The sequence below is a fragment of the Phocoena phocoena genome, chromosome 8, assembly GCF_963924675.1.
Source record: "Phocoena phocoena chromosome 8, mPhoPho1.1, whole genome shotgun sequence".
NCBI classification, from domain to species: Eukaryota; Metazoa; Chordata; class Mammalia; order Artiodactyla; family Phocoenidae; genus Phocoena; species Phocoena phocoena.
The window spans coordinates 63418704-63443727 of record NC_089226.1 but is presented as its reverse complement, the minus strand read 5'-3'; the positions used below and the strand labels follow the sequence as shown (position 1 = coordinate 63443727).

At 39.3% G+C, this 25024-nt stretch overlaps 1 protein-coding gene across 1 annotated transcript in view; it reads left to right on the top strand.

Annotated features, from left to right (window-relative positions):
• Positions 1-202: 202 nt before the first annotated feature.
• STK33 (serine/threonine kinase 33) overlaps positions 203-25024 on the top strand; it is a 153842-nt gene continuing 129020 nt past the window's right edge. The window contains exon 1 of the mRNA XM_065882360.1: positions 203-285. The gene's annotated coding sequence lies outside the window, so the exon portion shown is untranslated. The remainder of the gene's footprint in view (positions 286-25024) is intronic.

Genomic DNA, 25024 nt, shown 5'->3' with positions numbered 1-25024 from the left:
GTCTGCTTCTCTGTCCCCGAGACAGGCTTCTCAGGTCCATCGCTAAGAAGAGCTGCTCGCGGGAACGCCTCCGAACGCACCTGGGCGAACCCTCCTCGCCGGCCCCGCCGCGGGGAGAAGTGCTTCGCGCCAAGCCGACGCGCTTTGTCCCAACGCGGCCCCCGTCCACCTCCGTAAGGCTGCCCCGCCGGCCGAAAAGTTTCTCCAGGTGCGGAATTCCGGACTTGGCGACCACCAGCGCGGAGTGTGCGCGCCAGTTGGGAGCCAGCCCGCCCGACGGCCTGGGTGAGTGGCCCCTGGCGTTGCGGCGCAGGGCGGACCCCGCGGAAGTGGGCGGGAGGCTCCGGGGTAAAGCCGACCTGGCCGTTGCTATGGCAACGCTCAGGCAAACGGGCAGCTGGGCCTCCGTTGACCAGTCGGCCAGCGGGCCCCGCCGTCCCTTCCTAGTGTTTCCCGGGGCCCAGACGTTGGGACCTCATTTCCCCCTGAGTCGGTGTTTGGGGTGGTCCCTGGCTGCCCGACCTTCTCACCTCGACCCCACCTTGGGACGTGAACCTTTTTGAAATTTAAAGCGAATTTACTCTAGGGTAAGTGTAACACATCCTTAAAAGTTCTGAAGTTGCGTTTTTTTTTGTTTTTCCTTTCTCTCTCTCTTTTTAATTTCCTAGAGCCTGGCACCTAGTAGGACCTCATTATTTGGTAGTTCTTACAGCACTTAGTGTTGTTGCTCGCACACAGTGGATGGCACGTTTGAGGAGATAGTATGGCATAAGAGCAGCCTCTGTGTAGACAGGTAATTTAAGCGCTCCACCTCAGTTTCCTCATCCGTAAATGCAGACCACATTTTCTCACCAAGTGTGGGCTCCAAGGAGCCTGTATGTGAGACTGCTTTGTGAACAGTAAATATCAAGCACTTGGGGTTTAGTTGTAACGGGTGTTTACATGCTGCACGTGGTTTGATTCCTCCTGTCCCATATCACCAGGCAAGGGGGACCTTCTCTTTTGTCTAACCACCAGACAGCTCCAGTATTCAACCAGAAAATGGGGTCATGCATCGGAAGAGGGCTCCGCCAGTGGAAATAAACATCAGCAAGTTTTGAACCTAAACTTTTCTTGTTTTAGACACTCTTACAGGCTCCCCCGCTTCAAATTACAGCCTCACATATTTAAATTTCTAGCTCATGTAAATCTCTAGTGAATCATAGCACCATCCATTTAGTTTGCAAGCCAGAAGTCTCGGACACTCTTTCTGTGTGGAAATCATCATCAGGGTCTGTTTATTTTACATTCAAACCAAACTCAATTCCATCCACTTCTTTCTGTCTCTACCACTGTCACCCTGGACCAAGCTGCCATTGTCTCTTGCCTGGTCTCCTGTTGTAGCCTCCAAACTGGTCTAAAGGTATTCACCCTATCCTTTCAGTATTCTTGTCTGTTCTTTGCCCTGTAGCAAGGCTAATCTTTTGAAAATTAAAATTTCATTATGATACCCTTCTTCTGCCCCCCTGCCGCTTAAAATCCATCAGGATTTCTTATCGCTCTTAGGATAAAAGTACGACTCTTTAATGTGGCCGATAAATTGGATGGCCATATATTTTATCATATAGACCAGGATACCTTTGAGAGTAAAAGAGAGTGCTATTATTTACACTGGGACTGTTCCTAAGGCAAACTGGGGCAAATGGTTACTCCACCTATAAGGTCCTGTAGCATCTACCTCCTCTCTAGCCTTGTCTTACACTAGGCTCTCCTGGTTCTCTGTGCTCCAGTTACACTGACTCTGAATCCTGTGTCTCCATTTTCCCTCCTACTACGGGCCTTTGTGCATACTCTTCTCCTTCCAGGTATGCTCTTCCCTCTTCTCGTTAACTCGTGCTCATTCTTCACTTCTCAGATCAGATGGTTCCTCAAGAAAACTGCCACTGACCAGTCTGTCTAGGACAAGCCCCCTTAGGGTATAGGCTCTTCTGACACCAGTTATCTGTCCTTAGTAGCATTGTCCCAATTTAAATTTTGTCTGTGTGTCTGACACATAGTATGTAGTTAATAAATACTTAAATATTTTAATTATAAGAATTTCCCCATGCCATTAAACAGACTCTCCAAATAACCATGGTGGTTAAGAGCGCAGACTCCAGAGCCAAGCAGATGCATAGATTTGAATTTCAGCTCTGCCACAATTCCTTATATGAAACTCACGGGGCTATCTGGTACTTTAAAATTCAGAATTTTTCAGATTATGGAAAGACAACATGGTGTATAAACTGCATCCCTTCTAGTGCGGTCTGGGGCAGCACTCTGTAATCAAATGCATTAAGTTTTCTTTAGCAAGATAACTTCACTCAAAGTGGGGTAAGTAAAGACTATACATACTTTTGCTTCAGTTCAGGTCAGGTTTTGCCAACAAATGAATTTGCCACAAATTTATGAGAACACGTGGTGTTCAGAGCTTTTTGGATTTTAGAATTTCAGAAAAGGGCATGTGAGTCTGTGCCAGTGTAACCTTGAACCAATTACATAACTTCTCTGTGCCTCTAATTTCTCAACTGTGAAATGGAGATGATACTAACACCTACATACCTCACAGTTTCCATTTATGTTGTTGGAGGAGTGAATGACTGAATACATGTTAACTGCTTAGGACAGTCAGTGGTCCTTAATCAGTGCTATAGAATAGTCAGCTCTTACTATATCATTTTTATTGGCTCCATAATAATCCACACCGTGGACAAAGCATAATTTATTTGCAGTTTACTTACTGTTGGATAGTTACATTTCACGTACAAAAATGTAGAGATGAATATCTTTATACTTAAATCTTTTGACTAGATTTTTGATTACTGAAGATCAATTCCTAAAAATGACATTGCAGGGTCAAAGGGCAGAGGAATGCTCTTCACACATGCTGCCACCATTAGAAAGAGTATACCAGTTTACCATCCTGCTATCAGTTTTATGACACCTGTGTTAGCATTATTATTTTTTAAAAAATCTTTGCAAATTTCACAGATTAAAAATAGTACCTCATTTTAACTCACATCTTCCATTATTAATGTGTTAAAGCATTAAAAATCTTATTAGCTATTAGATTGCCTGCGCAAGCTCTTTGATGATTTTTATATTGGAGTCTCAGTTTTTTTCTTAATTGTTTAATTGTTTTGATTTCTGCTTCCCTAGCGCAGGCAGAAGCCAGTATGTTGGGCTTTGGCTGGAATTAGTTGGATAAGGTATCCCTGGAGCCTGGGGTGAGTTGTTACTTGCCTGCAGGTTACAGAGCAATGTAGAAAGCAGTGTTTCAGAGGCTGGATCTTGGGGAAAATCTGAAATCAAGATCAGGCTGTTTATCTGAACCTCCTGGCTAACAGGGCTGAGAAGAAAAAGGGCATCCGGGTAGGAGGCAAAGGACTAAGGCAGAAGAAAGGCACAGTGATCCTGAAAGCTGGGAGAAAGAAGCTGTAACCTCTTTTTTTTTGTAGGGACCTAGCAATTTGTTGTATGGATGAGGAGGGGAATGCGGGACGGGGTAGGGGGCACTTGTCTTGGCCAGACGCTGATTTGTGTGAACTTTTCATAGAGTAAGGATATTATCCCTTGCTTGTCATATTGGGGCATTTCTCCTACAGTTGCCTTTTCTTTTAATTTATGATGGCTTTTCATTTATAGAAATTAAAACAATTTTATGTTGTTTACTTGTTAACCTTTTCTTTTTTGATTCATTGCTTTTTATGCTTAGAAAGTCTTTTTCATGCAGAGACCAGTTAATAAACTACATTTTCTTTAAAAATGTTATTTTGTGATGTCAGCAAATCAAGGAAGAGTTAATGAAAGTGAGAGAGAATTGAGTAGTGTGATTTCCAATAAAAAACCTAAAAGATGATGATGTAAAAGGTGATACTCTTGTCATCTTTATGTCTCCTTGAAGATAGAAGAAAAGAGCTTATACTGCTGTAAAAGAAACTGACGAAGACTTTTCCTGACAGTCTGTCATAGATCGTGAACTTGTAGAATGGTATCCTTAGAGACTTTCAGAAGTGTCCTGAAAGAGGAAAAGATGTGATCTCTGAAGAGATTTTCTACTTCTTTTACCCATCTGATGATTCTATATAGTATTTCAAGCACCCACAGTTGTTAGATTCTGAGAAATTATTTCCCTGTTTTTAAAAGAGGCTTAAAAAAGGGAAAATGTAATGTAGAATTAATTGCTGACCTTCTAGGCATTGGTAAGTTAGTGTGCTTTGCTTTAATATGTGCTTCAGAAAGAATTTCCCTTCCTACTGAGCTCCATTAGGGATCAATGAGGTGAATTGTGTTTTGCTTGATCTGTCTTAGGGTTCCAGAATGTGAAGAGTAAACAACTTATTATTAAACTGTATCAGTATATCTTTTTCTTAGTTTATTAACTAAAATAAATCTTAGGGTGCATGAAAGATTAACCACCTCACAAATTTCTGCAGTTTTATTAACCCAAAGTTGTTTTATTTCAGGAAGGTTTGTAAGATGAGAGGCAGTAACTTTTAGAATTAATCAGAATATCCTTTCTACTTATGGTAGACTAATTATCTTTCTTAATAACCATTGACTTTTCAGTTTGACTCTCAATAAGGGTGTGGTATAACATCAGGAATAAAGCAAGAAAAAACCAACTTTATTAATGAAGATAAGTTGATTTAGAAATACTGCTACTGTTTGCCTTAGTATTTGATCTAAATTATGTAGTAAATATTATTAACTATATAAATGTTATTCAACAAGTATTTATTGGGTGCCTACGATGTTCCAGGCATAGTTCTAGAATATTGTCTTATGTTTTTACTTTTACATTGTATGTGTACAAAGTTTGCTTGTGATTCAATATTCTTGACATGAACTGTGTTCACCTGGAAAAACTGGTCATTTGGACTCACACATTCATTCAGAGAATCTGAGAAAAGCCTTATGGAAGATGTTCATCCAGTCTCTAAGGTTGAGATGCTGGTAATTGAAAGTTCTACTCTGTTACTTTGTCGTTATCATGGTGGAATGCTTGTCTGCAGTGACAGAGCTTGCTGGGAGAGAATCCATTTACCATTTACCAAAGGCAGCGCGTCTGAGGCTCAGTTTCTTATACTTGAATTCTTTCAAGTCTGTTTGCTGTCAGCAAATCTAACATAGAGGCTCTTATATCTGCTCCAGGGAGCTCAGCTTACAACCAGCTGAGATATTGGGAAGAAAGCAAATATTTATCCTTGGACGTTTTTCATGGAATCAAATTAATCTTTCCTCCCAATCTTCTTTATGTTGGTGCGCAGTTTATGGCAAGAAAATGCAATACTTCTCATATTTGTTATTATGAAAGTAAACACCAATGTCCAGCAGTGATTTTCAAGTTAACTTAATTGCTTTTCTGTTTTATCTCTTTGATGGTACATGTTATAATGTGTACACTTAGCTCATTTTTATACTTGCAGCTCACCTTTTTTTATTGAGATATAATTAATATACCATATAATTCATCCTTTTAAAGTGTAAAGTTAAGTTTTCAGCATATCACAAGGTTTTGCAATCATCACCACTATCTAATTCTAGAATGTTTCATTGCCCCAAAAAAAGAAATCCCACATCCGTTAGCAGTCATTCTTCATTCTCCCCTCCCCCAGCCCCTGGCAAACACTAACCTACTTTCTTTCCCTATGGATTTGCCTATTATTATGGACATTTTATATAAATGGAATCATACAGTATGGGCCCTTTTGCATTTGGCTTCTTTCACTTAGCATGATGTTTTCAAGAATCATTTCTGTTGTAGTATGTATTAGTCCTTCATTCTTTTCTGTAAACAAATAAAATTCTATCATATGGATATACCACATTGTTTTTATCCATTCCTCAGTAGATGGCAATTTTGGTTGTTTCTTCTTTTTGTTTTTTGCTGTTATGAATGATGCCGCTATGAATATTTGTGTGTAAGTTTTTGTGTGAACATATCTTTTCATTTCTCTTGAGTATATATCTAGGAGTAGAATTGCTGGTCATACAGTAACTCTGTGTGTGACTTTTTGAAGACTGCCAAACTGTTCTACAAAGTGGTTGCACCATTCCCATCAGTAATGTATGAGGAGTCTTTCCATACCATCCCCAACCCTTTGTTATTGTCTATCATTTTGATTATAGCCATCTGAGTAGGTGTGAAGTGGTACCTCATTATACTTTTGATTTGCATTTTCCTGATGACTAATGATGTTGAACATCTTTGGCCATTTGTATATCTTCTTTGGAGAAGTATCTATTTAACTCCTTTATTTTTTAAATTTGGATTCTCTTTTTATTCTTGAGTTGGAAGAGTTCTTTATATGTTCTGGATATTAGACCCTTATCAGACATATGATGTGCAGACATTTCCTCCCATTCTGTAGGTTGTCTTTTTGCTTGCTTGGTAGGGTCTTTTTTTTTTTTGGCCTCCTTGCCCTGTGGCACATGGGATCTTAGTTTCCCGACCAGGGATTGAACCCATGCGCCTTGTAATGGAAGCACGGAGTCTTAACCACTAGACTGCTAGGAAAATCCCTGGTAGTGTCCTTTGAGGAACAAAAGTTTTAATTTTATGAAGTTCAGTATATCTGTTTTTACTTTGGTCGTTTGGCTTTAGATGACATATCTAAAAAACTATTGCCTAATTTAAGGTCAGATTTACTCGTATGTTTTTTTCCTAAGAGTTTTGTGGTTTTAGCTCTAGTATTTAGGCCTTGATCCATTTTGAGTTAATTTTTGTATATGTGTGATGTAGGTGTCCGAATTAATTCTTTTGCATGAGGATAACCAGTTGTCCCAGGACCATTTGTTGTACACCTCACGTTATTTGTTTAAGTCAACTTGTGAGTCATGTTTTGGGGAAACAAAATTTGGCTGATTCCTTGTCACCTCAGTTAGATGCCACCATCCTACACAGAAGACATTCTAGGCAAAGAAATACCTGTATTGCTAGTTAGGACTTTGGTTACCATTTGTATGTAGGCTTATAACTTGGTGAATAGGCTTGTAGGGGATGTGTAAGCTTCAGGGCTGCTTCCCCCTCTAATCTAAGGCCTCTCAAGTAGACCCACATAGCTCTCTCCTTGCCATCATTTCTCTGAATTATAACTTGATTGCCACTTGACCTGTTGGGGAACGGGAAGAGTAAAAGAGGCATTGGAGAGGCCCTTTATAAGCTGGAGAGGTCCTACAATTTTCCTTCCAGACTCATGGGAGGAACATGGGGAGAGTTGTGAACCTTTCGACAAGGAAAAGAGGGGTATTCTCAAGGGAAGGTAGAGCTTTTTCACCTCTTCATACTTCCCATTGAAAGCTCTACCCTCTGGAATCATGACCTGATTGAGCCTTGGCTTGTTTCAGAACTCCTTTTCCTTGGAATGGAGTGATAGGGAAGGGAGAGTTGTGTTTCTCCCAGGGATTCATGTGTGCAGTGTGGGAAAAGATTAAGATTGGGGTCAGGCTCACCTGAGTTCAAATTTTGTCTCTGCATCTCTATCTTTGGTTTCTTTATCTGTAAAATGGGGATTATAATCCCAATTTCCCAGGATTATTATGAAAAGCAAATCAAATATCATATATAAAGTACCTAACAAATTTGTAGCTCCTCAGTAAATGCTAGTTTCCCTTTTCTCTTTTCCAAATCTTCTGGGAAATTTGTATAAGTACAGTTTTTAAAAACTCCTTAGAATCTTAGCACTGGAAGGGACCTTCATACTCATGACTGTATCACTTTGCTGAATCCGTCAAAGCTCTTTTCATGTTTATTCACTTGATTTATTCAGTTGGTTTTCATTGGTCACTTCGTGTGTTTCAGGCACTGTTCTCTGTGTGTCTGTCACTAGTCAGTAGAGAAGAGATAAAAGACATACATGAGACAAAGCCTGGCACGTGATTGTCACCTTACTTACCCTACTTCCCTACATTTGATTCATTCACTTACTAAATTAAGAGCCAGACTATGCTAGCTTCTTGGAATATGAAGATAAAGTCTTTGAGAGCTTACAGTCTGTTTTGGAGGGAAGCAAACCAAGAAATAATCATATCCCATGGGAGGTGCTGGAAGAGACACATGAATCGGTGCTATCGGAGCTGGAGGAGAGTACTCCCTGGTCTGCTTGGGGCAGTCAGGGGAGGATGAGCAGAAGGGGAAAGGAATCTGAGGCCTGATGAACAGCAGGCCCAAAAGCCTGGAGGTGGGGAAGAGTGTATGTCTTTAAGGAAGCTGATATCCAGGGGAATAGTAGAAGACAATGACTGACAGGCCAGCAGTGCCCATCTTTACAAAGAGCCTGTTATGCTGGGCTGAGATTTGAGGTCAGTTTGGATGGAGAAGACAGAAGCATAATTTGTAGTTAAGAATTAACAACTGTCTTGGCTTTATTCTTCTTATGTTAAGCCTAGCTTAAAAAATTCCTTTTCTTTGTCTTTTGTCTTTAGCATTTCCCCCAAGCATCTAATATTTTGGGCTTTTGCCATCCTGCTTCTCTTGTTATAGCATCCTGCCACTTTAATATCATCCTAGGTTACTTGCCTGTCTACTTTGGGATTATGAATTTATCCTCATGGAGAGCTCCCTCTGTGGCTATATACTCTCTGGAGGAGTCTCTGTCCTGTTTGCCCCAGGGCTTAGTCAGAAACAGGAAAGACCCATTAGGTTGGCTGAGACCTAGTGGAGAGAGCGCTATTGGAGAAAGGCCAGGTATAGGGGAAGGCCCCTGAACTGGAGATGCTGTCCCCTGGTGTTTCTGATGTTGGCATAGTCATAGCCTCTCTTCTGATCTTCTTCCATAGTCACTTACTGATTGGCTCTGCTCCAGGGCTGTGTCTCTCAGGTCCCTCTTGCTTGCCTTATGCAGAGTAACTGAGGGGTTGAAGAGTGGGGCTCAAGAGGCTTCATCTTGTTGGGGGCAGCCTCCTCCCGATAGCCACTCATTTATCCCCTCAAGACAGTCTGAGCTGGCCTGTCAGACATGAAAGAACATGTCTGAATTTCCAGAGGTCACTTATATAGGACTTTGTTCTGAGATCCTCCCTATATTATAAGTCATTGAAGGAACTGGCCTTGGAAAGAAGATTGGTTAGGGCGGGAAGGGAGGGTATGACAGCTTCTTTCAAGTATTTGAAGGGTTGTTCAAGTATAGAAGACAAGGTACCAGATTTTGGTCTTTAATTTTGGTCCTCCTTCTTACTAGCATTTTTTTTTTTCATCTAAATTCCTTTCAGCCTAAAATAATTCTGCGATTCAATAAATGAAGCAGGCAGTGACTATACTGATTAGATCAATAGATTCTGGAGGCAGATTGAGTGGCAGTGTTTTAGCTTTCTGAGCTCAGCCACTAGTGAATTGAAATGGTAATAGCTGTATTTATTATACTCAGAATTGAATGAGTAATTAATAAGCCATTCCTTAGCCCCATATTATCTCTGTTTTACAGACTAATTTTTTCAATAGGATTTTCTTAATTGTATCAAATGTTTCATTCCTAGAATGGTTAACATGTCTGATTCGTATAATCTCCAGGGAAACTAAACAGTCTTAATTACATCCAGTATTTTGATTTCATTTGATTCTTTAGATGAGATTAAAAGTAATTTATTTTAAAGGCTATGACTATATATAACCGTGCTTATTGCAAATTTAGAAAGTTTTGGTCATATTACTTTAGCATTACCAGTTCTCAGGTAATTTAGGTTGTGGACTAGCACATAGTGTGGTTTAATTTCTTTCAGAATGAATAGCTTGATGACACTCTATTTTAACCCCCCCCCCCACTTTTCTCATCACTGTTTTTGGATAGCATTGATTTATATTTTCTGTTTATCTAGCCATTTCCATTGTATACGTTAAGACTTGCTCCCTAGGAAGCAGAGGGTTCTTTGGTTTGACTCTTTCCCAAATATCTATTTCCTAGTGAATAAATGTTGGTAATAATTTGTGGAGTATGATTTTTAGTTCTAGATGCCGTTTTTTAATAGAGATACTGGCAAATTGAATTTCACCAAGAGGAGACTGAAGGGCCTGGGATGGTTAAGGGTCTTTAAATGATGTGAAGGACAGCTTAGGGTATTGGGGATGTAGAAAAGATGCCTAGCCTCTAGGAAATATGACCAGGGGGAACATGTTCATTTCCTTCATATCTAGAACACAGAGACCTGTTAAAGATGGACTAGGAGTATCTGTAAGAACAGACTAGGTACCACCTGACAGGAGGAGTTATAGGGAGATAATTTTGGCTTGATATGAGGAGAAACATCCTGTCACTGGAGTCTGATGAAATGAGCTTCTTGGGGAAAGTAAAGAATGGGCTCCCTGTCATTGGAAAACTTATAACAGTGTCCATGTCAGCATCCATTAGCTCTATGAAAGAAATTCCATGCTGTATCAGATGTCCTTTGATGTTCTTTCCAATTCCAGGATTCTGTGATTGCCTGATACTATGCCATGGCTACTTCTCCATTCTAGGTTTTGCTTTAGTGATTTATATGATTGATTTTAGATTCATGATCATACCATAGCCAAGAAGACATGGTGGATAAAAGCTGCCTGACATTAAATTGCTTTTGTAGATAATTCACAAAGTGGATATATATCTCATGCACATGTATACTTATACACATATTCATACATCTGTTTTGTATAATTGAGTGTTACTATACCTTCATAGTTTTGTCCTCTGTTCCTACTGTTATAAAGCATACCAAGCTATATGCTGTAGAGACTTCTGAGTCTCATAAGAACATTTTGTTTTTTGAACATTTATTTATCAAACTGATTTAAAAAATACAGTTGTTAAGTCTTCAAAATAAAGCCAAAGAAAAGAGCTTTTGTGGAAGTGGGAATTAAAAACTGGTGATGTTATTTTGAGAGTATTTGAGAAAGATCTATAAATGAAATAGTATGGACATTCAATTAGTGTCTTAGACATTTAAGAATAGGAAGTAGGAGCACTATCGTCATTTTGGAAAACTGTGTTTTCAGACTCCCTTACTGATTGGATTTTTGAGTGCAGTATTAGTGGTTTCAAATGGAATCACAATTCATCGCAGTTCTGACCTGGGGTAATAGATATGGAGGTAAAATGAAATCCATCTTCCTGAAGAAATACTGGTTTTCGGAAATGATTAAACTGATTTTAAAATAAAGTATTAAGTGCAAACCACTAAGATTTCAAAAAATACTTACAGGCCCCGTGAAAGAAGGTTTAATGCATTTAGCTTTCAAACAGTTTGCTCATTGTGGATGAACTGCCTTTAAATTGATGTGAGTTATCATGCCAATAAATTAATAAAAAAGGGGAAGTTACATATCTTCTCTTTGGAATGAGCTCAGCCTTCAGGGACAGATGGTTCTCTTTCGGAATAGACCTTCTTCTGAAGTGATAAGGCTCCATCTAAGTGTTGGGTTTCTTTTCCAAAGTCTTTAGAGAAGTCTGTTTTCTGGGCTGAACCTAAGCACAACGTGGATGCTGTTAAAGCTTTGATTTGGTATTATGAAAAAGAAAGTCACTGTGCTGGGAGAATTTCCCTGGTGGGAAAGATACAAGTTTTATAGGACTTTTAGAATTCTTTTGTACTTTTCATTGCATATGTGATGGTAGCAGATTACATCTCTCTTCCACGAACTCTTACACAGCCCGGGCTATTGGTATTAGAGTATATGGGGAATGTCTTTAAGTTTATTGGGGAGCGAGGTAAATTCTTGGCATCTTGGGGAATGAACAGATTGTCTGACTCTGTTAAAAGCAAATCCTCCACATGATAGTCTTTTCTTCTAACTCCAGCCTGCATACTGTGTAATGTAAATAGTGATATTTAATGTTGGAATAATGATTTTTCAAATATTTGAGTATCTGTTACAAACACTGAACAAATGAATTTTTCACTTCATGTTTGAACATTTTAGAGTCATGTCGCTAAGTGAAAATATGACAATGAATTTCTGTTGAGAATATCCAACATTTTTCTCTCCCCCAATAGTAAGACATCCTCATGCATCTTTCTCAAAATATTAATAATATTGGTCATGGACAACCATTTTTGAAATGTTTGAATCGCTTTGACTTCTTAGACACCGAGTGGGGCATGGAACAATTTTTTTATTTTTCTCTTCCCATTTCTGCTCTTCCCCCCTCCTCTTCCTCCTTTTTTTTTGCGGGGGGGGGGAGCTCTGTGCTTCTACATAGGCTACACAAAGAAGTCTACATGGAGCTCCTTACTCTGTAAGCTTTCTTGTAGGCTGCCATTGGATGAGAATGAGTAGTCCTTATTTCTGTTATTAATTAATATTAAAGTTCACTGAATTATCTTCATGTTAACTTCTGGAAATTTAACTTCTTTCAGGCTTCTTTTCCTTACATCTGTGGGAGTTCTCTACCACTTCAACTACTACCTTTTGACATACTTGAATAAATAGATTGGCTCTTTCTCTCCCTTTCTCTTCCTTCCTTTTTCTCCTTTCCACAAACACCAAAAACCTACTATGTGCAGTGATAGCCTTAAAGATACAATGATGAATTAATGATACCACCTCTGTCTTCCTGAGAGTCTGGTGGAGGAGAGGTACTTAAGTAATACGATAGAGTGTGATAAAAGTAATACCAGACCTGTGTATAAATTGCTACCAGGTACAGAGGATGGAGAAGCTTTCTTTGTGTATGGCGGTGGGAAAAATAAGAGAATTGAAAATTGACTGTTAAGGTAGAGGTGAGATTGAATATTTATTAACTTTTTACTTGTCAGTGTGTTTAATCTGCATGGATTTTAGGCATTGATTTTTCAGTTCAGTGTGGTAGAACTGACAGTTGGCCAGGAGATTGAAGCATGTATTTTGTATTTTTAAAAGATTTTCTATGATAGATTTTTTTTTTTTTTTTTTTTTTTTTGGTTTCCAGAGGCTTAGCAGGAGATGTATTGTTGCTCATGATTTCTTGCCTCTGTATTACTGGAAACTATTTCTACCTATATTCTTCAGGGAGGTCTCTTTTGCTGTTTCCCAAAGATTCTGACCTGGTCACTGGACAGTCATAATGATTAGATTCTATGTCATATTGAGTGTCTCTGTAAGACTTTCAACTTCTGTATTTATTAGTATTTTATTTACTTGATTTACTTTAGTTTAAAAAAATCCTTCCACTTAATGTTGTTTGCAAAATATTCATGAACCTGCTGAAGCCCCATTTGTGATATTAATTTATTCAACAGATATTTAATGAAGCACCTGCCATGTGGCAGGCATTGTGGTAAGCATTGGGATTAAAAAAAAGATGTGGTCTCTACCTTTGTACAGCTTATAGTTTGATGGGGGAATATAGATAAGCAAATAGGCAGTTGAGAAAAATGCTCTGATAGGGGAAGTATATGGTACTGCTTGAATCATAGGAAGGGCACCTAATCCAGATTCGGGGGCCAGGAGATGTGTTTTTTGGATGAAGCAGCATCTAAATTAAGACTGAAGGGTAGGTAGCAATTATCCAGGTAAGAGGTAGAGTGATGGGGCATGGTGTTTCAAGCAGAGGACATAATATATCTAAAATCCTGGACCTGAGAGGTGTGGGACCTGAGAGAATTTTAGGAATGGAAAAAGTGATGACGGGAGCCTAGGTGGCGGGGTGGGAAGGTAGATAAGAATGAAGCTTGAGACCATATCACACATATCATATTGGGCTCTTTAAGCCATGTTAAAAAAAATCTAGACTTTAATTCAAAGTAATAGAGAGTGATTGAAGGGCTTTAAGTAGGAGAATGGCATACACATTTTAGAAAAATCATTTTGGCTGCAATTTGGAGAATATATTGGAGAGGGCTAGAGATAAAGAGATCAATTAATTGGAGGCTGGTATAGTAATCTAGGTAAGAGGTATTGCAGTTGTACAGTAGGGAAATAGCCATAGGCACAACATGACTAAAACTTTAAGTGGGATGGAGACTCAGATTGATTGGACATTGGACTATGTTTTGATTTTCTGTCTTGATGAAAAACTTTTGGATTTTACACCACTGTGGAACAAATATCTTATGACATTAAAAAAAAAACATGCTTCTGTTGGAAATAGTAGTGTATACTATAAAGTATACCAGACATTATTCTAAGCACTTTATATTAATTCTTTTGCACTTTATAATGATCCTATGAGATAGCGACTAGTATTTTCTCAACTGGACAGATGAGAAAAATGAGACATAAGTTCAGTAATATGCCCAAGGTCAGAGAGCTGGTAAGTGCATAAGCTGGGATTAGAACCATGCTATTTTGGTGCCTGGGTCAGACCTCTCAGTCACTGCTCTCCAGTCCTGGAAGTCTGGGGGACTAGGCATGGGCCCTCTTCTCCAGTTCTCTCTCTTCTCCTGCTCTACATCCATTCTGAAGAGAAGCGGATTCATTCTGTAGATAGAGGTAGAAGCAGGATTGGTGGATTTAGGGAGAGGGAGGAGAGTAGCATCACTCTTAGATGTATGGTTTCCCATGTGGGTGACGGTGGGACAATTCACTGAACTAGGGGTCCCAGGAGGTGGAGGTGGAAGAGCAAGTCCAGGCAAGGGTTGAGGGTGGAGGAACGAGGCAAGGTAGTTACTGCCGTGAATATGTTACTGCTGTGAACATGTTGAATTTGAGGTGCTTGTAGGTCATCCTCGTAGATATAATCAGTGTGGGCCTAAGTTGTTTGCTATGGCAGTAGATAGAATTCAGAGACCTGGGGCTTCCAGATCCAGGGAAGCTTCTGTGAACAAAGTCTTGGTTGGCATAGGTAAGAGCCTTCTAGGTAAGGGAAGAACAGTATGCTTGATGACGTCCTGGTAAGAGACACACTTCCTGTCAAGACTGTAGGTGAAATGAGTGCTGAAATGAGATCTGAAATCTAGGCTTTTTTTTTTTTTTCTTGTAAAGCATGTGGCCTTTGGCACGTCACTCCTCTTCTTCGGCTTTCATTTAATTAATTTATTATTTAAAAATCATTTAAATTCATATTTAATAGGTTACTCTTCAACTAAAAATGTTTATCTACAAAAGAGGAACAAAAATGCCTGCTCTGCTTGTTTCATAGTTGTTGAAAAATTAGAATGTCCTTTAATGGACCTTCTGTTTCCAAGATGCAATTCCAGGAATTGAGCTAAAGTGTTTGAAAATACTTTATAAACAGTAAAGTGGGAATACAGATATAAATTGATGGCATTTGGTATTTAGTAGAGTAGAGATTATATGGATATGTCTGCATATAGTGGCAAATGTGCAGGGGCTTCTAACTGACTTTCTTATGAAATTCAAAGTCTTTAGCTAATACTTCAGTGTCTGGGCCAATCTCTAGTGGTTATACAATGGACATAAATGGTTGGATGCTGTATCTTTTTGAAAGAGGAACTAACAAAATTTGCTCACCGAGAATAAGAGAAAAAATGATTGATGATCTTTGTGACTTTCAAGTCTACAGTACCATTTAAATAGAACATTGAATAATAATAGTTTCCAGGAACTGTGCTAAGTGATTTATATACTTGATTTGCTCTGATTCTCACAGTAACTGTCATTACCCCCATTTTACAGATGAGGAAACTGGGGCTTGGAGAACTTGCCTAAGGTCACACACTAGTTAATGGTAGAGCTGGGACTTAAACTCAGGTCTTTTTATCTACAGAGCCTCTGCGTGTAACTACCACACTATATATTCTTTTAAAGTTTAATTATTTTTTGAATAGATAATAATTGTGTTTGGTACATAATTTAAAAATAGAAGGGTATATAGTGAAAAAGTCTTCCTTTTGTCCCTGTCCTCTTGACACTTATTTCCCTACAATGACTATCCTTTCAGAGATGTATGAGTCTGTATAAATTAAATATATAAAATATACATATATAATAACATTTAGTATATTATATATAAATATAATTTCACCCCTCTTTTATACCTTTTCATTTTTCAATTGTTGCATAGTATTCCACTGTATGGATGTACCACCAGTGCTTTATCAAAGGGCATTTGAATGTTTCCAATATTTTGCTAGCAATGCTATAATAAATAACTTTGAATTTAGGTTATTTTGTACATGTGTGAGTCCCCTGTGCCTGACAAACAAGAACCGAAGGGATTGCTGTGAATACGGTGAAATTCACTATAGGAAGAGCTCTATTTATTACTAACATGGAAGTTTTTAAAATTCGAAGTACAGGTGTATGATAAATCAACAAATAAGTGAGTGCTTTTCCATCAGCAGGGCTCTACATCAAGCACTGCAATCATATATATGTAAAAGCTTGCAGATTTCAAAAAACATGAGAAAAGAGAAGGTTATGGCATAGTTGACTGACTTAGAGTGAGAAACGTCTGCATGTGAGCAGTCATTTACTCAACAGAGTGAAACTTTGATTCCTAAAGAAAAGTGGCTCATTACTGCATGGAAAGACTTCCCTGGAGAAGCACTGATGCATTTGACCTTTATGATTATGGTAGGATTATGGTATGATTCTTGTTCAAGAAATTTGCCATATAAAAATGGCTGTAATGGGTCTGTTGCCATTGAGTGTATCCAGAAAATGGGCAAAAGGGAATTTTAAAGATCCATATGTGAAATGAAGAGAACTAAAGTAAGCTTGTGTGGAAAGACCTGCAGAGCTGTCAGATGGAGAGGCGTGCGAGTGGAATACATACTCACATCTTCATAGCTTCTGCACTGGTAGAATAGAAAGTGACTAGGGGACTTCACTGGTGGTGCAGTGGTTAAGAATCCGCCTGCCAATGCAAGGGACACCGGTTCAAGCCCTGGTCCAGGAAGATCCCACATGCTGCAGAGCAACTAAGCCAGTGCACTACAACTACTGAGCCTGTACTCTAGAGCCTGCAAGCCGCAACTACAGAGCCCGAGTGCCACAACAACTGAAGCCTGTGCACCTAGAGCCCGTGCTCTGCAACAAGAGCAGATGAGAAGCTCACACACTGCAACAAAGAGTTGCGCACTGCAACTGCAATGAGAAGCTCGTGCACTGCAACAAAGAGTAGCCCCCGCTCGCCACAACTAGAGAAAGCCCGCGCGCAGCAACAAAGACCCAGAGCAGCCCCCCCTAAAAAAAAGTGACTATGAAGAGAAACAATAATATTACACAGTACTTTTATTTTTCTGTTACTGAGTAGGCAATTACTATTTTTCAGGAGTGGTACTAGATATTTTAAAATAATCATGAAGAGTATAGAAATATATTTATACCAGATAAACAAGTTTAAGGAGGGTGACATGGTAGAATCAGGAAACATATCTAAGATTATTCTGCTTGTAGCGCATGATAAATAGTAAATAATAAATGAAGTTTGTGAAAAGTCATATAGATTTTTGAAATTAGAGGCAAGACTGAGTTTGATTTGCTCTGTAATATTCTAATTTATTAATTATGCATTGTAATATCTTTGTTGATTTTTCTTTCTGGCTGCTTTCTGTTTCTTAGCTATTAACTCTAGAATCTATAGTTAATGAACTTTAGAATGCAGACTAAAGTCACTTTAATTGTTGAAAAAATTAAAATCTCTTATCCAGAAATATAACTTAGTTTATTTGTATTGTGTTTCATAGATAATTATTGCATGTAACAGAGTGATGCTATCATATTTTTGTAGTTGTATCATATAGGCTATTATAGTACTCTCTGTTAACTCTGTACTAGATTTTTTGGGCTCCTGTCCTCCTGCATTTTCTAAATGAATCTTCCTGTCCCACAGCTTCTGTTCTGACACATCTGAGTTCTTGGCATAGCCAACTGTCCTCCCTGAAAGTGTGATTAGACCAGAGATGGCTAATTGATTTGATACTTAGGTTTTCCAGCAGTGTATGACCTGTGTTCCTTGGTATGTAAAGGTGAAATGATCAGATATGCTCATTTTTATAACACTTGACTGTCAATATCTAAGGACTTCTCTTATTTCCCACACTTTTTCAAAGTCTATCAATATTGGCTCTGAGGTTACACCTGCAGCTTTTCTTTAGCGTATAGTTCAGGGGAGCCTAGAGTGGCTATACCCTTTTTTTCAATCTGTCTGCATCTTCACCTCTCACTTTGTATGTTCTGCACATTCTCTTTGCTAGAGAAGGAAGAAACAAAATAAGAATTAACAAATTTTATGATGTGATACAATATATCTTATTACTATTTCATTCTTTTATGGGTTGTGACACTTCTGTGGAATGCTTATATTTATATTTAGTCTGATATAACAAATGAATACATTTATAAAATAACCATTAAATCAGCTATTGTTATAAAGTTACTATGTCTCTGAGTCAGGCGTTGGTTTTTAAATGTTCTAGTGATAATATTCAACTTCTCATGATGTTCATCCACGTATTTGGAGATAAAATGGAAAGCAGTAAGAGTTTGGGGTTCACTTTGGCACTTTTGGAAGTTTTGCTTGAGCAAGAACTGCTGGAATCTGTTGGGTTGTGGTAGCTTAGATGCAGCATCTTACATTAAGCTTCAGCATCCCTGTTTATGAATTGGCAGCTATGATGATTCTCACTTTACAGCTCAGAAGATTGAGGTGCAGAGGTTAAATAGCTTGCTCAGGAATACTGAATGTTCAGTAGCACAGTAGGAGTTGGATCTGAGTATTATTCCACCAATGGGATCATACTTCTCTGAGTCTCTCTGATTAAGTAGTTTCAGGTGATGCTACAGCAGTCTGTTCTTTTGTTCTTGGTCATTTATTGTTAATCAAGGAGTGGTAATGGATGATAGTGATTTGTATTATATAAAAATAGTTGATTAGTTATTTAAAGTTATCCTGCATGGTACATTCTGCTTTGATTGTTTCTCATAAATTTGCCAAAATGGTGTGGTCGGATTCTTTTTTTTTTCTTTTAAAGGAGATTCTAGGCTTATTTAATTTCTGTTTTTTTCCCAGTAATTTTTTAAAAGGCGGAATTCGAGTCTTCTCACAGCTAGGGCACCTACCAGGCACCAGTGGGGGACCACAGACACCTGAGGGGACGGGAGGAACCCCCAGCGACCAGGTAGGACATGGGGAGTGAAGGGGGAGGAGAAGTGGAGGCAGACGGGACTGGCGCCCCTGAGGGGAGGCTGGGGGAGGGGAAAGGATCCCATGCCCAAAGAGGGAAATTAGGGACCCTGGGGAGGGCAGAGGATCAAAAGGGAGCGTGGCCAGGTTTCCCCTGCCCACTTGGACCCCCAGGAACCTATTGAGATGCCAGGCCTGATCCTCTGCCCACCTAGGCCCCCTCCACCCAGGCGGGTCCTGAGGGAGTCAGAGGGAGGGAAGGGGAAGCAAAAGTAAAGTCCGGACCTCTGGGACGGCACCCCTGAGGGCCGGCTGGGGGAGGGGAGGAGTTCCTACACCCAGCGGGACACACCCATGGTTAGGGGTCCAGGGGCAACGGGTGAGACCCTGGGGGAGACGGGGCGGGGGCGGGGCAGGGGCATGAAGGAACGGAAGGGAACGGGCCAGTGCTTTCCCCGTCCACTTAGGCACCAGGGAGCCTGTTGGGCTCCCAGGCCTAATCCTCTGCCCTCAGAGACTCCCTCCTGGCGTGCAGAGCCCAAGCCCCGCCCCCCCACCTACCCAGGGCCCTACCTCTAAACTCTGGAACAAGTACTGCCTCTCCCCTTCAGGGCAGGTTGTAAGCAGAGGTCCTGCCCCACTCTTGAATGTCGCCCTGGCTAGGCCCCACCCCACCCTCAAACGTCAGCCCCCACCTGCCTAGGTCCCAACCCACCCTAAACCCCACCCCTGCCTAAGTTCCACCCCTGCCTAAACCCTGCCCCTATAGCCAAGGCTTTATTTTATTTTTCCTCTTTTAGATTGGGGTTCTGTTTTACATTATTGATTCATTGTTGTTGATCCTTTTATATTTTTATTTTTCCTAATAAATCTTTTATTTTTCTTATTTTATTTCATTTTTTAACATCTTTATTGGAGTATAATTGCTTTACAATGGTGTGTTAGTTTCTGCTTTATAACAAAGTGAATCAGCTATACATATACATACATCCCCATATCTCCTCCCTCTTGTGTTTCCCTCCCACCCTCCCTATCCCACCCCTCTAGGTGGTCACAAAGCACCCGTCTAATTTTATTTTATTCTTTATACTTTGTTAGTGATCTCTCCTTTTGGCTTGTTGCCCCTCCCCCCCCTTTTTTTCTTTTTTCTGCTATGGTTTTATTTTACCTTGTTGCAGTTGTTTCAATTATAGTTTTATTTTTCCTAATATATTTTTTATCTTTCTAATTTTATTTTGTTTTTTATTCTTTAATATTGTACTGCTCCTTTCTTTTTTCTTACTTTCTTTTTTTTTTTTTTTACCACTCCACGAAACATGTGGGATCTTGGTTCCCAGGCCAGAGGTTGAACCTGTGCTCCTGTGGTGGGAGCTCTGAGTCCAAACTGCTGGGCTAACAAAGAACCTCAGACCCCGGGGAATATCAATTGGAGTGAGCCTCCTGGAGGTCCTCATCTCAGCACCAAGACCCAGCTCTATCCAACTGCATGCAAACTCCAGGGCTGGACCTTCCATCAAAAAAAAAAAAAAAAAAATGAAATGACAAAAAAATATGTTACAGTTGAAGGAGCAAGGCAAAAAACCTACAAGACCAAATAAATGAAGATGAAATAGGCAACCTACCTGAAAAAGAATTCAGAGTAACGATAGTAAAGATGATCCAAAATCTTGGAAACAGAATGGAGAAAATACAAGAAATATTTAACAAGGAGCTGGAAGAATCAAAGAGCAAACAAACAGTGATGAACAACACAATTACTGAAATTAAAAATACTCTAGAAGGAATCAATAACAGAATAACTGAGGCAGAAGAATGGATAAGTGAGCTGGAAGATAAAATGGTGGAAATAACTGCCAGGGAGCAGAATAAAGAAAAAAGAATGAAAAGAATTGAGGACAGTCTCACAGACCTCTGGGACAACGTTAAACACACCAACATTCAAACTGTAGGGGTACCAGAAGAAGAATAGAAAAAGAAAGGTTCTGAGAAAATATTTGAAGAGATTATAGTCAAAAACTTCCCTAACATGGGAAAGGAAATAGTCAATCAAGTCCAGGAAGCACAGAGTACCATAAAGGATAAACCCAAAGAGAAACATGCTGAGACACATATTAATCAAACTATCAAAAATTAAATACAAAGAAAAAATATTAAAAGCAGCAAGGGAAAAGCAACAAATAACATACAAGGGAATCCCAATAAGGTTAACAGCTGATTTTTCAGCAGAAACTCTGCAAGCCAGAAGGGAGTGGCAGGACATATTTAAAGTGATGAAAGGGAAAAACCTACAACCAAGATTACTCTACGCAGCAAGGATCTCATTCAGATTCGATGGAGAAATTAAAACCTTTACAGAGAAGCAAAAGCTAAGAGAATTCAGCACCACCAACCAGCTTTACAACAAATGCTAAAGGAACTTCTCTAGGCAGAAAACACAAGAGAAGAAAAAGACCTACAAAAACAAACCCAAAACAATTCAGAAAATGGTAATAGGAATATACATATTGGTAATTCACTTAAATGTAAATGGATTAAATGCTCCAACCAAAAGACACAGACTGGCTGAATGGATGCAAAAACAAGACCCATACATATGCTGTCTACAAGAGACCCATTTCAGACCTAGGGACACATACAGAGTGAAAGTGAGGAGATGAAAAAACATATTCCATGCAAATGGAAATCAAAAGAAAGCTGGAGTAGCAATTCTCATATCATATAAAATAGACTTTAAAATAAAGACTATTACAAGAGATAAAGAAGGACACTACATAATGATCAAGGGGTCAATCCAAGAAGAAGATATAACAATTGTATATTTATGCACCCAACATAGGAGCACGTCAATACATAAGGCAAATGCTAACAGCCATAAAAGGGGAAGTTGACAGTAACACAATAATAGTAGGAGACTTTAACACCCCCTTTCACCAATGGACAGATCATCCAAAATGAAAATAAAGAAGGAAACACAAGCTTTAAATGACACATTAAACAAGATGGACTCAATTGATATTTATAGGACATTCCATCCAAAAACAACAGAATACACTTTCTTCTCAAGTGCTCATGGAACATTCTCCAGGATAGATCATATGTTGGGTCACAAATCAAGCCTTGGCAAATTTAAGAAAACTGAAATCGTATCAAGTATCTTTTCCGACCACAGCGGAGCAGCTGGGCCCATGAGCCATGGCCGCTGAGCCTGCGCGTCCGGAGTCTGTGCTCCGCAATGGGAGAGGCCACAGCAGTGAGAGGCCCACGTACCACAAAACAAAAAACAAAAAACAAAAAAATCTTCCAACAAACAAAAGCCCAGGACCAGATGTCTTCACAGGCGAATTCTATCAAACATTTAGAGAAGGGCTAACACCTATCTTTCTCAAACTCTTCCAAAATGTAGCAGAGGGAGGAATATTCCCCATCTCATTCTACAAGGCCACCATCACCCTGATACCAAAACCAGACAAAGATGTCACAAAATCGAAAACTATAGGCCAATATCTCTGATGAACATAGATGTGAAAATCCTCAACAAAATACTAGCAAACAGAATCCAACAGCACATTAAAAGGTTCGTACATCATGATCAAGTGGGGTTTATCCCAGGGATGCAAGGATTCTTCAATATACGCAAATCAATCAATGTGATACACCATATTAACAAATTGAAGGATAAAAACCATATGATCATCCCATTAGATGCATAAAAAGCTTTTGAAAAAATTCAACACCCATTTATGATAAAGACTCTCCAGAAAGTAGGTGTAGAGGGGACCTACCTCAACATAATAAAGGCCATATATGACAAACCCACAGCCAACATCATTCTCAGTGGTGAAAAACTGAAACCATTTCCTCTAAGATCAGGAATAAGACAAGGTTGCCCACTCTCACCACTAGTACTCAACATAGTTTTGGAAGTTTTAGCCACAGCAATCAGAGAAGAAAAAGAAATAAAAGGAATCCAAATTGGAAAAAAAGTAAAACTGTCACTGTTTGCAGGTGATATGATACTATATGTAGGAAATCCTAAATATGCTACCAGAAAACTACTAGAGCTAATCAATGAATTTGGTAGAGTAGCAGGATACAAAATTAATGCACAGAAATCTCTTGCATTCCTATGCACTAATGAAGAAAAATCTGAAAGGGAAATTAAGGAAACACTCCCATTTGCCATTGCAACAAAAAGAATAAAATACCTAGGAATAAACCTACCTAAGGAGACAAAAGACCTGAATGCTGAAAACTATAAGACACTGATGAAAGAAATTAAAGATGATACAAACAGATAGAGAGATATACTATGATCTTGGATTGGAAGAGTCAACATTGTGAAAATGACTAAACTACCCAAAGCTATCTACAGATTCAGTGCAATCCCTATCAAACTACCAATGGCATTTTTCACAGAAGTAGAACAAAAAATTGCACAATTTGTATGGAAACACAAAAGACCCCGAATAGCCGAAACAATCTTGGGAAGGAAAAATGGAGCTGGAGGAATCAGGCTCCTGGACTTCCGACTATACTACAAAGCTACAGTAATCAAGACAGTATGGTACTGACACAAAAACAGAAATATAGATCAATGGAACAGGATAGAAAGCCCAGGGATAAACCCAGGCACATATGGTCACCTTATCTTTGATAAAGGAGGCAAGAGTATACAATGGAGAAAAGGCATCCTCTTCAATAAGTGTTGCTGGGAAAACTGGACAGCGTACATGTAAAAGAATGAAATTAGAACACTTCCTAACACTACACAAAAATAAACTCAAAATGGATTAAAGACCTAAATGTAAGGCCAGACAGTATAAAACTCTTAGAGGAAAATATAGGCAGAACACTCTGTGACATAAATCACAGCAATATCCTTTTTGGCCCACCTCCTAGAGAAATGGAAATAAAAACAAAAATAAACAAATGGGACCTAATGAAACTTCAAAGCTTTTGCACAGCAAAGGAAACCATAAAAAGGTGAAGAGACAACCCACAGACTGGGAGCAAATATTTGCAAATGAATCAACTGACAAAGGACTAATCTCCAAAATATACAAGCAGCTCATGCAGCTCAATATCAAAAAAGAAACTACCCAATCCAAAAATGGACAGAAGACCTAAACAGATATTTCTCCAAAGAAGATATACAGATTGCCAACAAACACATTAAAAGATGCTCAACATCACTAATCATTAGAGAAATGCAAATCAAAACTACCATGAGGTATCACCTCACACCGGTCAGAATGGCCATCATCAAAAAATCTACAAACAGTAAATGCTGGAGAGGGTGTGGGGAAAAGGGAACCCTCTTGCACTGTTTGTGGGAATGTAAATTGATACAGCCACTATGGAGAACAGTATGGAGGTTCCTCAGAGAACTGAAAATAGAACTACCATATGACCCAGCAATCCCACTACTGGGCATATACCCTGAGAAAACCATAATTCAAAAAGAGTCATGTACCACAGTGTTCATTGCAGCACTATTTACAATAGCCGGGACATGGAAGCAACCTCAGTGTCCATTGACAGATGAATGGATAAAGAAGATGTGGCACATATATACAATGGCATATTACTCAGCCATAAAAAGAAACAAAATTGAGTTATTTGTAGTGAGGTGGATGGACCTAGAGTCTGTCATACAGAGTGAAGTAAATCAGAAAGAGAAAAGCAAATATCGTATGCTAACACATATACATGGAATCTAAAAAAAAAAAAGGTTCTGATGAACCTAGGGGCAGGACAGGAATAAACACACAGATGTAGAGAATGGACTTGAGGACCCGGGGAGTGGGAAGGGTAAGCTGGGACGAAGTGAGAGAGTGGCACTGACATATATACACTACCAAATGTAAAATAGCTAGCTAGTGGGAAGCAGCTGCATGGCACAGGGAGATCGGCTCAGTGCTTTGCGACCGCTAGAGGTGTGGGATAAGGAGGGTGGGAGGCAGACTCAAGAGGGAGGGGATATGGGGATATATTTATGCTTATAGCTGATTCACTTTGTTATA